Here is an 11,985-nt window from a genome sequence, read left to right on the forward strand (position 1 = left end):
CACACCGGACATCACACAAAATGGCAGCACTCACACAATCCACTGGGCCTGTGAGAGACACACAGAAAAACCAGAGTGAGACCTCATCTGCCAGGGGACCACTGGGGTTTGCATCCTTGAAGGGAATGGACTGGCAGAGAACATGGGGAAAAGACCAGCTGAGGTGTCTGGAAGACCATGAACACGAACCAAGGAAGGACTGAGGAGCAGAGGGAAGAAGAACAGCATCCCAGGGACATCAGAGGTGTTTACACGCAGGTGTGAATGTCATGAGGAAGCGAGGGAAGCTAGAACTCCCTTCTTTCTATCCCCACCTGATGAAATGGTGCATGTCCCTAGTGACCCAACAAGGGCAGCAGCTGTGTAGGCCTCCTTCCCAGCCAGCACAGCTCAGCAGAGCCTCCTTAGGCATTTTTAATCTTGGAGTTATTGTCTTCTCCAAAGGTACAGTGCTCTTTGAAAAGTATTATTTTGCTTTATAGAGATAATTATAATGGGAATATTTTGACCAGTCATTAAACATAAGTCAAAACCTTTCCAAAGTCAGTAGTTACAAAGGTGAGAGTGGGGACTACAACAGCTCCATAGCAAGCAGAGAATAATACAGCACCTAACCAGAAGGTATATACACCATCAGTCATATTAAACTAGTATTTATTGCAGGAGAAAGCCATTGACCACATCCCTTTGTGAACACACAGACAACATCAGAGCTGAGAAGATTTTTCTGCTTTATGTTTTTAAGAAAAAAACTCCATGTGCACTCCCACTGTGCACCTTAAAATGGTATGAAAGGACACAAATCCATCCAAACTTGGCCCCAGTGTTTTATATCATGAGATACCTGAGGCTGCTGAATCCTTGACTCCTCTGAGTGCACGGGAGTAATGGCTAAGAGCTGCTCTGGGGACCTGTGGGTCTTCCAACAGCACATGATTCTCTTTACCTGTGATGGAGCTTTACTGGAAAGTGGGATGAACTAGTTGAATGAGGTTGTCTGAGGACTACAACAGTGATCTGTAAAGTATTGCTAGGAAGTGGAGGTCTGTGTTAGTAACTGTATGCTGACCCTTCCCTAGCCTGGCCAGTAGAGCTTCATAGTCCAGAACTGGTTGGAGCTGGACATCTTCCTTTAACATACCTGGAGTGTGCTGCAAAATTGCACAAGTGTCTTCTCCAAAGCTGCTCTGTCCTCACAGGGTTGCAAAAGCTGGTAGGAGGAGCCCATTACCATGAGGAAGCCACAAAAACCAAACCACAGCACTCCACTGGAGAAGACTGGTGTCACCTCAGTGGTGTAGCAAAGCTTCCCACAAATGGCTGGAGGTGCCTTTTGGCTTTCACAGCCCAGGAGGTGAAAGGGTGAGGGGAAGGGGTGTCACTGTGTTTGCCTGGTTGACAAAACCCCATTGATTTTATCGTGAGTCTTGTTGACCTTGACAGAATTGGGCGAGGTTGTGACCAAAAAAAATCCCAAACCCTTCCCAAGTGTTTTTCTGTGATACAACTCTGTTGAGGAAGGTATGATTAGCAAGGAGACCTCCATTTATTTCTGTCTTTAATGTTGTCCTCTCTCCCTGCAAGGTCTGCATACAGAAAAGGGTCTCCACCGCAAGCTGTGTGGATCCTATGCCTGTTTCCTCTGTCCCTGTGCCTGGTGAGGCAGTTGGTCACCCTCTTCACCTGCAGATACTGGTGGAGGAAGTGGTAACTGCTGCTCCTGGAGGGAGCCACATTTCCTCCTTGAGGTAATTGTCACTTGGCAGGATCTTACTCATTTTGCGGTGGCAAGGGCTGGCTTTCCAGGCTCTTCCACCCGCAAAGCAGGCTGCACTGCCATAGCTCTCCACCTCACAGACACTTAAAAGCCTCTTACCCAGGGGCACAGCTGTCTTCACTCCTGCCTGGAGCCTGCCTGCCAAAGCCCTTACTCCTGCTGGGCGAATGCTGGCCTCTTTGAGGCCAAGCAAAGCAGGTTCGACCTCAGGGAGTTAAACACTCAAAGTGGCCCACAAATGAGTTTGTCTGCTCTGCCTTGTGGATGCTGTTCACCAAGCAGACTAGAAAGGAAGGTGAACAGATGCAACTGCACCTCTGTAATGTTTGCTGTTACATGCATCTGCTGCCAGAGGCTATACGAAGACCCCAAGAGTATGGAAGGGTGTCCCAGCTCTCTGGTTACGATACCTGCTAATGCCACCATTGGTACTGCATTCCCCACGATGAGAGCTCAACCACCTGGGGAATTTGGGAAGCATCCTTCTCCAGGGACCCAGCCTTCTCCTCTCCCTCAACTCTCTACCTTCCTTGCTCCAATAGATTGTTTTCCCTAATGCTGTGGCCTAATCCTGGGAGCAAACAGCAGCCAGCAGTAGGGTGCAAGGGAGAGTTCTGCCACCAGTGAGCAGCGATCTCTCTCTCTGTAGCACCTTTGCCTCCTGCTGGGCCCATTCATCCCTGTGCCATTCGACTGTGATCACCTGATTCCCTTTTTTCCCCCTCCACAGGTCTGCCTGGTCTTCTCCACTTTCCACGCATGCCTTGCTCCGCTGGCAGTGACTGCCCTCCATGCAGCGAAACAGCATTTACAAAAACGTCAGCACGGGCACGTGGCTGCGGGAGCTCGTCACTGCGTGGTAGCACGGGGGGCTTCAAGCTCAGTGGGAGCGCTGGCTGCACACTGGCCCATCTCAGAGCACTTGGCTTGGCTGGCAGAGGTGTCCCCGCTCTATTAGTGCGGCTGCAATAGCCCAATTAGTAGCTCAGGTGTTGCCACAGTCTTTGGCTCCAGCCCAAGAGCTAATGACAGAGCAGGTGGCAGATGCGAGGGTGGCAGAAGTGTGGCTGGAGATGAGGGGAGTGTGTTCAGAACAGCTTGTTGAGACCAGTCTTTGCTGACCAGCTGGGGTGATGGGTATTGCAAGGTGTGTTCTTGCTTTGTAGAAGTCTTGAAAAAAACCTTCAACTTTTGAAGGATACTGCAGCTGCATTTGGCTCTGGCACCCCTCCCAGGATGTTCAAAATTATCTTGGGATTACAGGAGTGTCCACAGCCAGTGACCACCAGTTTACAGCAGGAGGAAAACTCATTATAACCCCAGAGGCATTTAATCAGAAGCAAAGTGGATATGGGGCATTGACAGGCCATGAATGTTGATGCAATATGATGATGGGGGGAATAAATGTCACTGCCTGATGAAAGCAGCTCTGTCTTACCAAATTCCTGCACTGTGTGTCTACCACCAATAGCCTGAGGCACTTGGGAACTACTGATCCCAAAGCAAAGCTTTGGAGGGAACATAGGAGGGAGGAAAGGAGAGGCTGAAGAGTGGTGGTGGGAACTCTAGAAGTGCAGCGAAGAATGTGCAACTTGACACGCAGCAAGAGCTTTCTCCAAGCAGGTTGAAGAACTGGTTAAGAAGAGGCTTAGAGCTATGACCAAAGAAGCTGTTGATGCAGTTTGACTCCTGCTGTGCTTACAGAAGCAGGAGTTTGTACCTTCTTTGTAGGCAAACAGGATTATGTCAAACTACCTAATGCCATCATTCAGTTCGCTTACTAATGGAAACATTGAGTACAGGCTAATTGCTGGAGCCAAAAAGGGAGGCAGTTTTTTTTTGATCACCATTCTGTGTTATCTACAAGTACAAACTGCTCCTGCGGTGCTCTGTATAAAGCAGGAGCATAGGTGCAGCTCTGCTTGCTTACGCCCATGGAGGAGTCAGCATGCATGGGGAATGAATGAATGCATGAATCTTTTCGATCCCAAGCTCCTGTCCTTGCTATCCTTTCCCAGGGCCTGTTTCTGCTTCTGCTGCACTCAGCATAAGAGTTGACTTCCATGGGAGCTAACAGCCCTTGGGTGTCAGTCCCTCAGTGGACTGCAAAGAAAAGGGGTCAGAAGGTCTGCCCTGGTTTTGTATCCATTATGTTGATGCCTTTTCCCTCCAATGGCTCCAAAACCACCTTCAAGACCACCCTGAAATACAGCCCCATCTTGAAAAGAGCTGTCTGACAGTGGGTGTCAGGGCAGCCATTTTGTACTAATAACAGTAATTTTGTACTATTACCATGCTGTGGTAAGGAAGACAGAAATGACTAATTAAAATGTTGTGGAGATAGTCAAGTCATGAGAGCATTACTCAAGTGCAATTTAGCTGGGAAGCTGCAATTCACAGCTCTGCTATTATAAAAATACCACAGGACCTAATTCAGCAGACATTGTCGCCAAGGGTATCAGGTTAGCATCCCACCTGACAGCAGCTCCAGGCTACCCACCATCCAGCCTGGGCATCGGTTCAGAACCATCCACTGCTGGCTCCTGAGTGGTTGGTGGCAGTTCCAGCAACCATAATTTTTTTATGGCCTAATACCAGGCAGGGTCAAGGTGTCTCAGCTTGCAAACAGGCTCGTAGCTCAGTGTGGCCTTGCTCCAGATCAGGGTAACACTATCATCAGCGGGAAGCAGAACCCCAAAGCCCTATTGTTCCTCATGTAGATACTTCTTCATGCCTTACATAATTCTGCAACTGTTGCTCTCTCTGCTGAGCCATCTCCACATTCTCTAAGGAAGAAAATGATGAAGAAACTATTTCATAGTGAAGGGAGAGACCTGAGAGAGTAACTTGTTCTTGTTAGCTGAGGGTCAAGGCAGACTCTACACAGCCCCTAAGTGTGCCCCATCACTGCAGTGAAGGCCCCAAGGGGTGCCGGGGCCGGTGGCATTTGGGCTTCAGACAGCAGAGGGAAGTTAGGCAATTAAACATCAGCCTCTACGGCCTGATGTAGACTGGCGAGAAAGCTGATGCCTGAAGCACGTGTTGTAGCAGCCACAATCCCTCCCCTGCTGTGCCAGTCCCTGCTTTTACAGCTCTAGCAATAATTAGCGGAGGTCTAGTGTAGTGGAGCTGTGTGGGAGGAGGGTTCAGCTGAGAGGTGTGAGCTGCAGATGGGCTTGGAACCCGCAGTCTGGGGTAGAAATGGAGTTTGGGGCTGTGCTACGGTTTGCAGGAGTTGGAGGGCTCTTTTATTGACAGCTCCAGCACCACTTTGGCTAGTGGCAACCAGTGACTAGTATATGAAGAGGGAGAGAAATGAGGCAGTGAGAGGAGAAGGAAAATGACAAGAAAGAGAACAAAGAAAAAGAAATCTGAAGATGAAAGTCCAACCAAGCAAAGGAGATGGAGGGAGGGAAAATCAAGGAGAAACACCAAGGGAGAGAAGGGAGACAGTAATCCCCCAATAGGCCAGGAAAGGGAGGCGGGAAGGAGCTGGGCGTGGAGAGGACAATGGGTCCCATACATGGCACAGTTCTCTCCTGCTGTTGCTGTCTTGGAAAAGATAAGCCTGGCTTTTTCTGGAAATGCTTAGTGGGCAATTAGCACAAATACTTTCTTTGATACATTCTGTGACATTGTGAAGCTAAATGATGTATTTTACAGGACAGAAAAAGTGATCTTCCTGGGCCCAGATGGGGCACCTTACCCCTGTGAAAAGACCCTCCCTGAGAGGTTAATGCAGGGCCAGGCACGTGTAAGAGACAGCAGAAGTAGCCAGGGAAGGGTTGTTTTGGTCCTGAGTGGGTTGGTCTAAAGGGAAAATTGTGGATGTATCCTGGCAGCTCAGTCTCCCGCAACTAGTGCTTTTGATGCCTGACTGGGAGATTGCAGGCACTGCCTCTCCTCTGGGCCAGAAAAAATTACTTTTGCAAGGAAACACAGATGAGATCTTCCATCTAGCTGGCCTGCACGTGGTCCCCTGCAAAACTGTGCTCTGCTCTCTCAGCTCCTCATGCTGACTGCCAGTGCAGACGTCATGCTCACCAGTGACATCTCCTTTTCCATATGCTAGAAATGCCCAGTCTTGCCTCAGCTTGGCCAGCAGCAGCTCCTCAAGCCTCCTGCCAAGGTTGGTTGTTGTTACCACCTCTCCTCAGTGGGACAGGATGGCGAGGCTCAGCCTAAGCACAGAGTGTGCCCAGGACCTCAGTTGGTGCCAGCAGGATGCAGGGGGAGAACAAGCTTCCCCAAGTCTGGACTCATTCATAGGCCAGGAGCCTTGCAGCAGGTCCGGCTGAATGATGCGGAGCCAGGAAGGACATACACTGGGACTTACTCATTGCTCTGGGATGTCAGTCCTAATGGAAAACAGCAGGGAGTAGTTAGAATATGCCATAAATATTTACTAGCTAAGGCATCCACTTTGCCAACAGTTGTTAGAAGTCCATAGCTGCCTGAAATTTTAGGATTGGACTCTGGCTCCTGTTCCAGCATCAGGAGAACCCAGCACCATCCCAGCAGCTCCAGGTCATGCCTCCTGTAAAGTGGGTGACTGCATGGCTGCCAAAGCAGCCCCAGGCCTGCCCAGCCCCCGAGCAACAACAATCACCTCCTCTGAAGCACTTTTGGTTTGTGGACATGGAAATAGCCCCGTGGGGTTTGGGACTGGGATGAGCTGCATTGTTCTCCCCACTGACAGGCGGCTGCTGTGAAATCTCAAGGTTTCCCTTTGCTCTGGGAGAAGCTAACTGGGTCTCAGGCTTTCTTTCAGCAGCTGGCCCTCCTGGTGTTAATTCTGGGGTCTGGCTGCGCGTTCCCTCTCAGCCCGCGCAGCACAGGCACGTGGCTGGCGCTTAGGAGACACACTTTAAATAACCGCACCACAGTGACTCATGCCTTACCCAAGGCAGTCTGGCTGCTGGCATATAAAGCATGAAAGCCGGTGATCTTTGGAAGAAGAGAGGATCCTACAGCGAGCAGACATATGGTTCAGTTCCTGGCCAGAAGGTGGGAGGGGTGGAAGTGTTCCTAGATGAGACAGGCTGGGAGGCTGAGGCTCGCAGGTGCAGAGCAGTGGCCTCTCCACCGCTGCCCAACTTTGTCCTCCTGACCTGTTGCCACAGGCGCAGCAGCCCCTGTCTCTGGAATTTCCCTGAGATAGCAGTTTTCAGAGCTGGGGAGGCTGAGGGAGGTAGGGAAAAAGCATGTGGGAGCAGTGCCGGAGCCCACTGTGGCTGACATGAGAGGATGTGGAGTGCTCTTTTGCCCTTTGCAATGTTTGTCCTGTAGCACCGAGGTGGCAGAAAAGGGTAGGCAGTTCTGGTGGCTCCGGTGGACCTTCACCTTTTCCTCCAGCACTTGAATCATCCTCCATTTCTCCAGCTCCTACCAGTCCCAGCACTGCTCTGCTCACCCTGTCTTCCTCTCAGAACTCTCCCATCCACTTGGTCTCCTCCTCACAACACTTCCCCTCAGCACTGTCTCTTATTGCATTGCCTGACCCTCTCTTCCTCCCCAGACCTGTCCTCCCACATCCCCTGCTCTCCCCTTCCCAGCTCCCCTCACTGGGGAGCTGCTCTGCAATCCCTATTTTCTGCTTTCCTGTGCCATGTCTGCACTGCTCTCTCCTCCTTCCCTGCCGGTGGCCACATCTTCCCTTCTGGCAAAAAGTCCCCCCTTGGGACCTACTATGGTGTTTCCCACAGCCCCCAATCCCTTCCCACAGCCAAAAGCACCACAGTGGCTCAGAAGCCCGGGCCAGCTTTCTGCCAGCAGCCCACAGTGAAGGCAGCCTTTGCCTTTGGATTGCCCCCCGCTCTCCCTCACCTCCTTCCCAGCCCATGGCTGTGGCTGGGTTGCCCTTGACAGCCACACGAGCTGCCTTCCCCAACCCACAGGGTTTTTTTCAGGGCCTGGACACCCTGGAGCTGCTCATCGGCTTTGGCAGGGTAGCGTAAATGTCATGTCCCTGCCTGTTCCCAGCCTGATGCCTGTTCCCGGCCCGGAGCAATGCCCGCGTGTCTCCCATTATGTAAGGAGTAATGCGTATGGGAGCTGGGAGGCCTTGGGCTTGCTTACGCACCATGAATGACAGCTGCAAAAATCAGAAGGGGACTATTTTTAAATCTTCCCCCTCCCTCCTCCTCTAGCTCTTCCCCACAGCCCCAGCCAGGCTGCGCAGATGTCCAGCCCATGGGGGCAACTGTTACTGCTGGGCTTGGCTAAACCAGTCGTGAGCAATGCTTTGTACTGCCACAGAGACATGCAGCACCTCAGCACAGGGCTGGTGGTACCTGGAGAACTTGTTCTCTTCCAGACCTCCTTGCCCATCAATAGTGTCCTGACATCTTCTCCTTCACCTCTCATAGCCCTGCGTGCCAGCAGGACCCACAGTGACTCTTTCTTTCCCCAGGCCTCACTCTGTAACTTTAGAAAGGTCATTCGCTCTTCCTTGAACCACAGGGTTATCACAATTCCTTGGAGCAGAGCAGAAGGGACCTTGGGGGGGGGGAACTACCTTCTCCTACAGAAACATGATACCCCAACACCATCCTAGCCCTCTGAATGAGGGCAAGAGACAGATGGTCCAGAGCAGGGGACCACATAATGTCCCATCTCCCACTGAATGCTGCTGGCACAAGGACTGGCAGGGTGGGTAAGGAGCTGGCTAAGGAAGGGGCTCTGTCAGTCACAGTGAGAGTTGTCAAAACCAACAGTGTTTTGCCTCAGAATGCTGTAAAAAAGGCACCCCTCAAGCCAGAGCATTGGAAGAAGTCAGGCAATGGGTGGACACTGACCATGTGCTGCCAGTTTGCCTCTGAATAAAGACTCTCAGTTCAAGGATATGCCCAACAAAGAATTGTCTGGAGGGACCAAGTACGAGGTACTGCTTCACCTCGCATCGCAGATGCTGCTCCAGACACTCCTCCTCTGGAAGGATGGAGCTGACTTATAGCAGGTACAGACCAGGCTTGTGAGCAGCCATTCTGAGTGTGCAGCTTGTTTCACCTAAAACAGGAGAGTTTGAGGGGGAACAGGATCCAAGCATCATAGATATATGCTAGGGCAAAAGTCTAATTTGTTCTCCTAGAAGCTCATCTGGATCACAAATACATTTAGACTTAAAATTAGAAAGAAATTCCTAGCCAGTCATGGTATAAACTTTTGCGACAGCCTGTCAGGCTGGAAGGTGGGCAGAAGAAGCCTAATTTGGTAAGAGACTCAGCAAGCTGGTAGTCACTGCATGGCAGGAGAGGACGGAACCTAGAATGAGCCGTACACAAGTCTGAAATGAAGCTTGAAATCCTGTCCTCAAGCTGGTCCCAAGAGGGATTGGTACAGAGCTGAAACCTAAGTGTCCTGCATCCTCCATAGGTTACATGTTATTAATGCCATGCTTCAGGGTCCTCCCAGATCTCTGAAGATGCAAGAAAGAGGTCACCCCTTTTCCTTATGGGTTTTTAGAAATTAATTTTCTTCACGTCTGTAACCTTTCCAGCCAAGGTGGGAGTGAGGCAGGGGAGGAGGAACAGGGCCACTCCTGCTGCTCTTAGATTTGGGTGTGCTGGTTTGCCTTGCTGACAGGCTCAGGACAAAGCCAGCTCTAGGGCCAGGGAAGCTTTTGCCTCAGGCTTAGTGTGCTGGAGCAACCTGGGGAGCTTGAGCTGTTGTTCACTGTGGCAGGCAGTGCCCTTCTGGGACCTTGGTGATATTTTCCCTATTGCAGGAGCTCAGGGGACACTAGAGACACTTTTTGTCTCTTGCACTCACTCCTGCTACTGTTCGTATCTTTAGGCTTCCGTGGACCTTCACCACGGGAAGCCAGAGGGTGCTTTTACGCCGAGGCGGTCAGGACGTTCCCTGGATGGTCCCTAAATGTCCTGACGCAGGCAGATCAGAAGGACAGGAGTCCAAAATCCCTGTTTCAGCGTGGCACGGAGCCCGCACTGCCACGACGTGACCCTCAGCCTTGTGACCAGTTGTTCTTGCCTGCCCCTTGTCCCCTCAGTGCTGGGTCAGTCGGGCACAGCCGTCCTGGCGCGGGATCCTCGGTGAGGGCTGCGGGAGGAGGGGGGGGTCAGCTAGGGGGGGTGCGGAGAGCTGTCAGAGCCCAGCAGGCGCCGCAGCAGGAGGCTGAGGCTGCTCCTTGCCTGCTCACCCCAACCGATGGCAGCCGGCCCCGCCGTCCCGGGTCCCCCCCTGCTGCCCAGGCCACCGCGGGCCCTGAGGCGGGCGCGACCCGGGCGGGGCGGTGCGCGCGGCCGCAGCGCCACCTGGCGGCGCGCACGGGGCGGCGCGGCCTGGCCCGGCCGCCATTTGGGGCTGCGGGCCCGGGCGGGGCGGGCGGGGCGGCGGGCGGTGCTCCCTGCCCGGCCGGGGCTGGCCGTCCTCCCGGACCCTGTCACACCACGGGATGCGTCCTGCGGCAGGGGCAGGACAGCTAGCCTTGCCCGCAGCATAAAGACTTGGAAACGGCCCCTTTTTCTGGGCTGCGAGCAGCGTGCCGGACCGCAGCACCCATCGCTCGATGGATTGCGGCAATTACGTGAATCTGGGAGAACGGGAGGAGGCTACTTCTCCTCAAATTATGTATTTTACATTTTACGCCAGATAAAGCCCTAGGAGCAAATAAGCAGCCAGAGGGATGAAATGAATGCATTGCTGACAACAACGGCTGAGGCAGCTGCTCCTGGGGAGCCACCCGCACCCTTCCCAAGCACGAACAGGTTCAGCAGTGCTGAGGCAGGGGGTGCACCCCCAGCACAAAGCCTGGAGAAGAGCAGTGCGAGTGCGTGGCCCTATTGCCGCCACACTGCCACCATGGAACAGGCTCAGGGATCTGGCTCAAAGCCTTGCCTGCTCCAGAGTTCGACCAGGGTTGGCGTGCTGAGCCTGCTCTTGCAAGCTGGAAGCATATTTTGAGAACAAAATGTTTCAAGAACCGGTTTTAATCATAAACCTGTGATCAAGCACAGAGGGATAAGGTACATGAACTCCCCTCTTACAACCTCTGGAATACTGCCAGCAACTTGCTGTTCTATGCCTAGCTACCTCCCAAGCCTCTTCTGCTTCCTCACCTTTCCTGAGGGGAGGAAGGCTGCTCCCATTTGCCCTTTTGCAATTATTTCCCAGGGACACCCCACCCACCCACCCACAAAATCTATCATACCTATACCATCAGCTTCTGACTTTATTCCCTGTCAGTTTGCTCCCAATTTCCTTAGAAGCCTAAGACACGTTTTCTCAACAGCCATGTCCAGTCAATAACCACAACCAAGAGCAAGCAAAAAATCCAGAAGAGTGTGGTGGATGCAGCTCTTGCACATTTCTCGACCAAGACGTTCCAGCTGCCATTACAGACCCAACCAGAGACAGAACCTTTCCGCACTCTTGTGGATCTGGAGTAGTCAGGAGGAGCATAACTGAGTACATCTGAAGTCCTAAGATCAGCAAATCTCCCCAGCACACAACAGGAAGGAGGTTGAATAAGAGGTTGCCATTTTTTCCATTGCTGTCTTTCAGATCACTAACTGCTGCAACATTTTCCAAAGGGAACTAGTAATATAAAGTGCAGTTAGCTAATTTATAAATTCGCTCCCCACGCACCCAAGAGAATGTTCAAGCTCCCTGAAAAGAAGGCACTGTATAGCAAACACTGGTGCTGCTGCCAGCTGCCATCGCAACAGGGAAAAGACGCCAACTATCCTCCACTGTGTTAAGGCCAGGTAACGCCAGAAGGATACATCCAACACAACTTTGGATCTACTCAGTTTCTAGTGCAATTCCTTGGCTTGGCCATGTCAAGTCCTTGGCCTTTGGTATGTGGTAGAGGTCAAGCCCAAACCTCTAAAGAGGCAGGTTTTTTGCTTTCATAAACAAATTGCCTGGGTCACCTATCCTGCCATGGCTCTGGAAGAGAGTCAGGGATAAACAACTCACTGACAATTTTTTCCTTGCTAACAGCCTCCATCACTAATCATACAAGATACCTTTTACAAAAGCAAGGATCCAACAAAAGCTGCCTAAGTGCAGTTTCTGGAGATTAAACTGAAGCACCAGTGATCTTGCCTACCTTGAAAGCATGTGTCTTGGATAGAAATATCATGGACTGTAAGAAGCCAAAGAAAGTGAACACAGCCTTCTCTGGAAGCTCTCCTTCCCAATCAGATGCAGTGAATATACAGATTCCTTACCAGGTTAATCTTCAA

This window comes from Myiozetetes cayanensis, unplaced genomic scaffold (genome assembly GCF_022539395.1).
Source record: "Myiozetetes cayanensis isolate MyiCay16 unplaced genomic scaffold, myiCay2020 scf3, whole genome shotgun sequence".
Taxonomy (NCBI): Eukaryota; Metazoa; Chordata; class Aves; order Passeriformes; family Tyrannidae; genus Myiozetetes; species Myiozetetes cayanensis.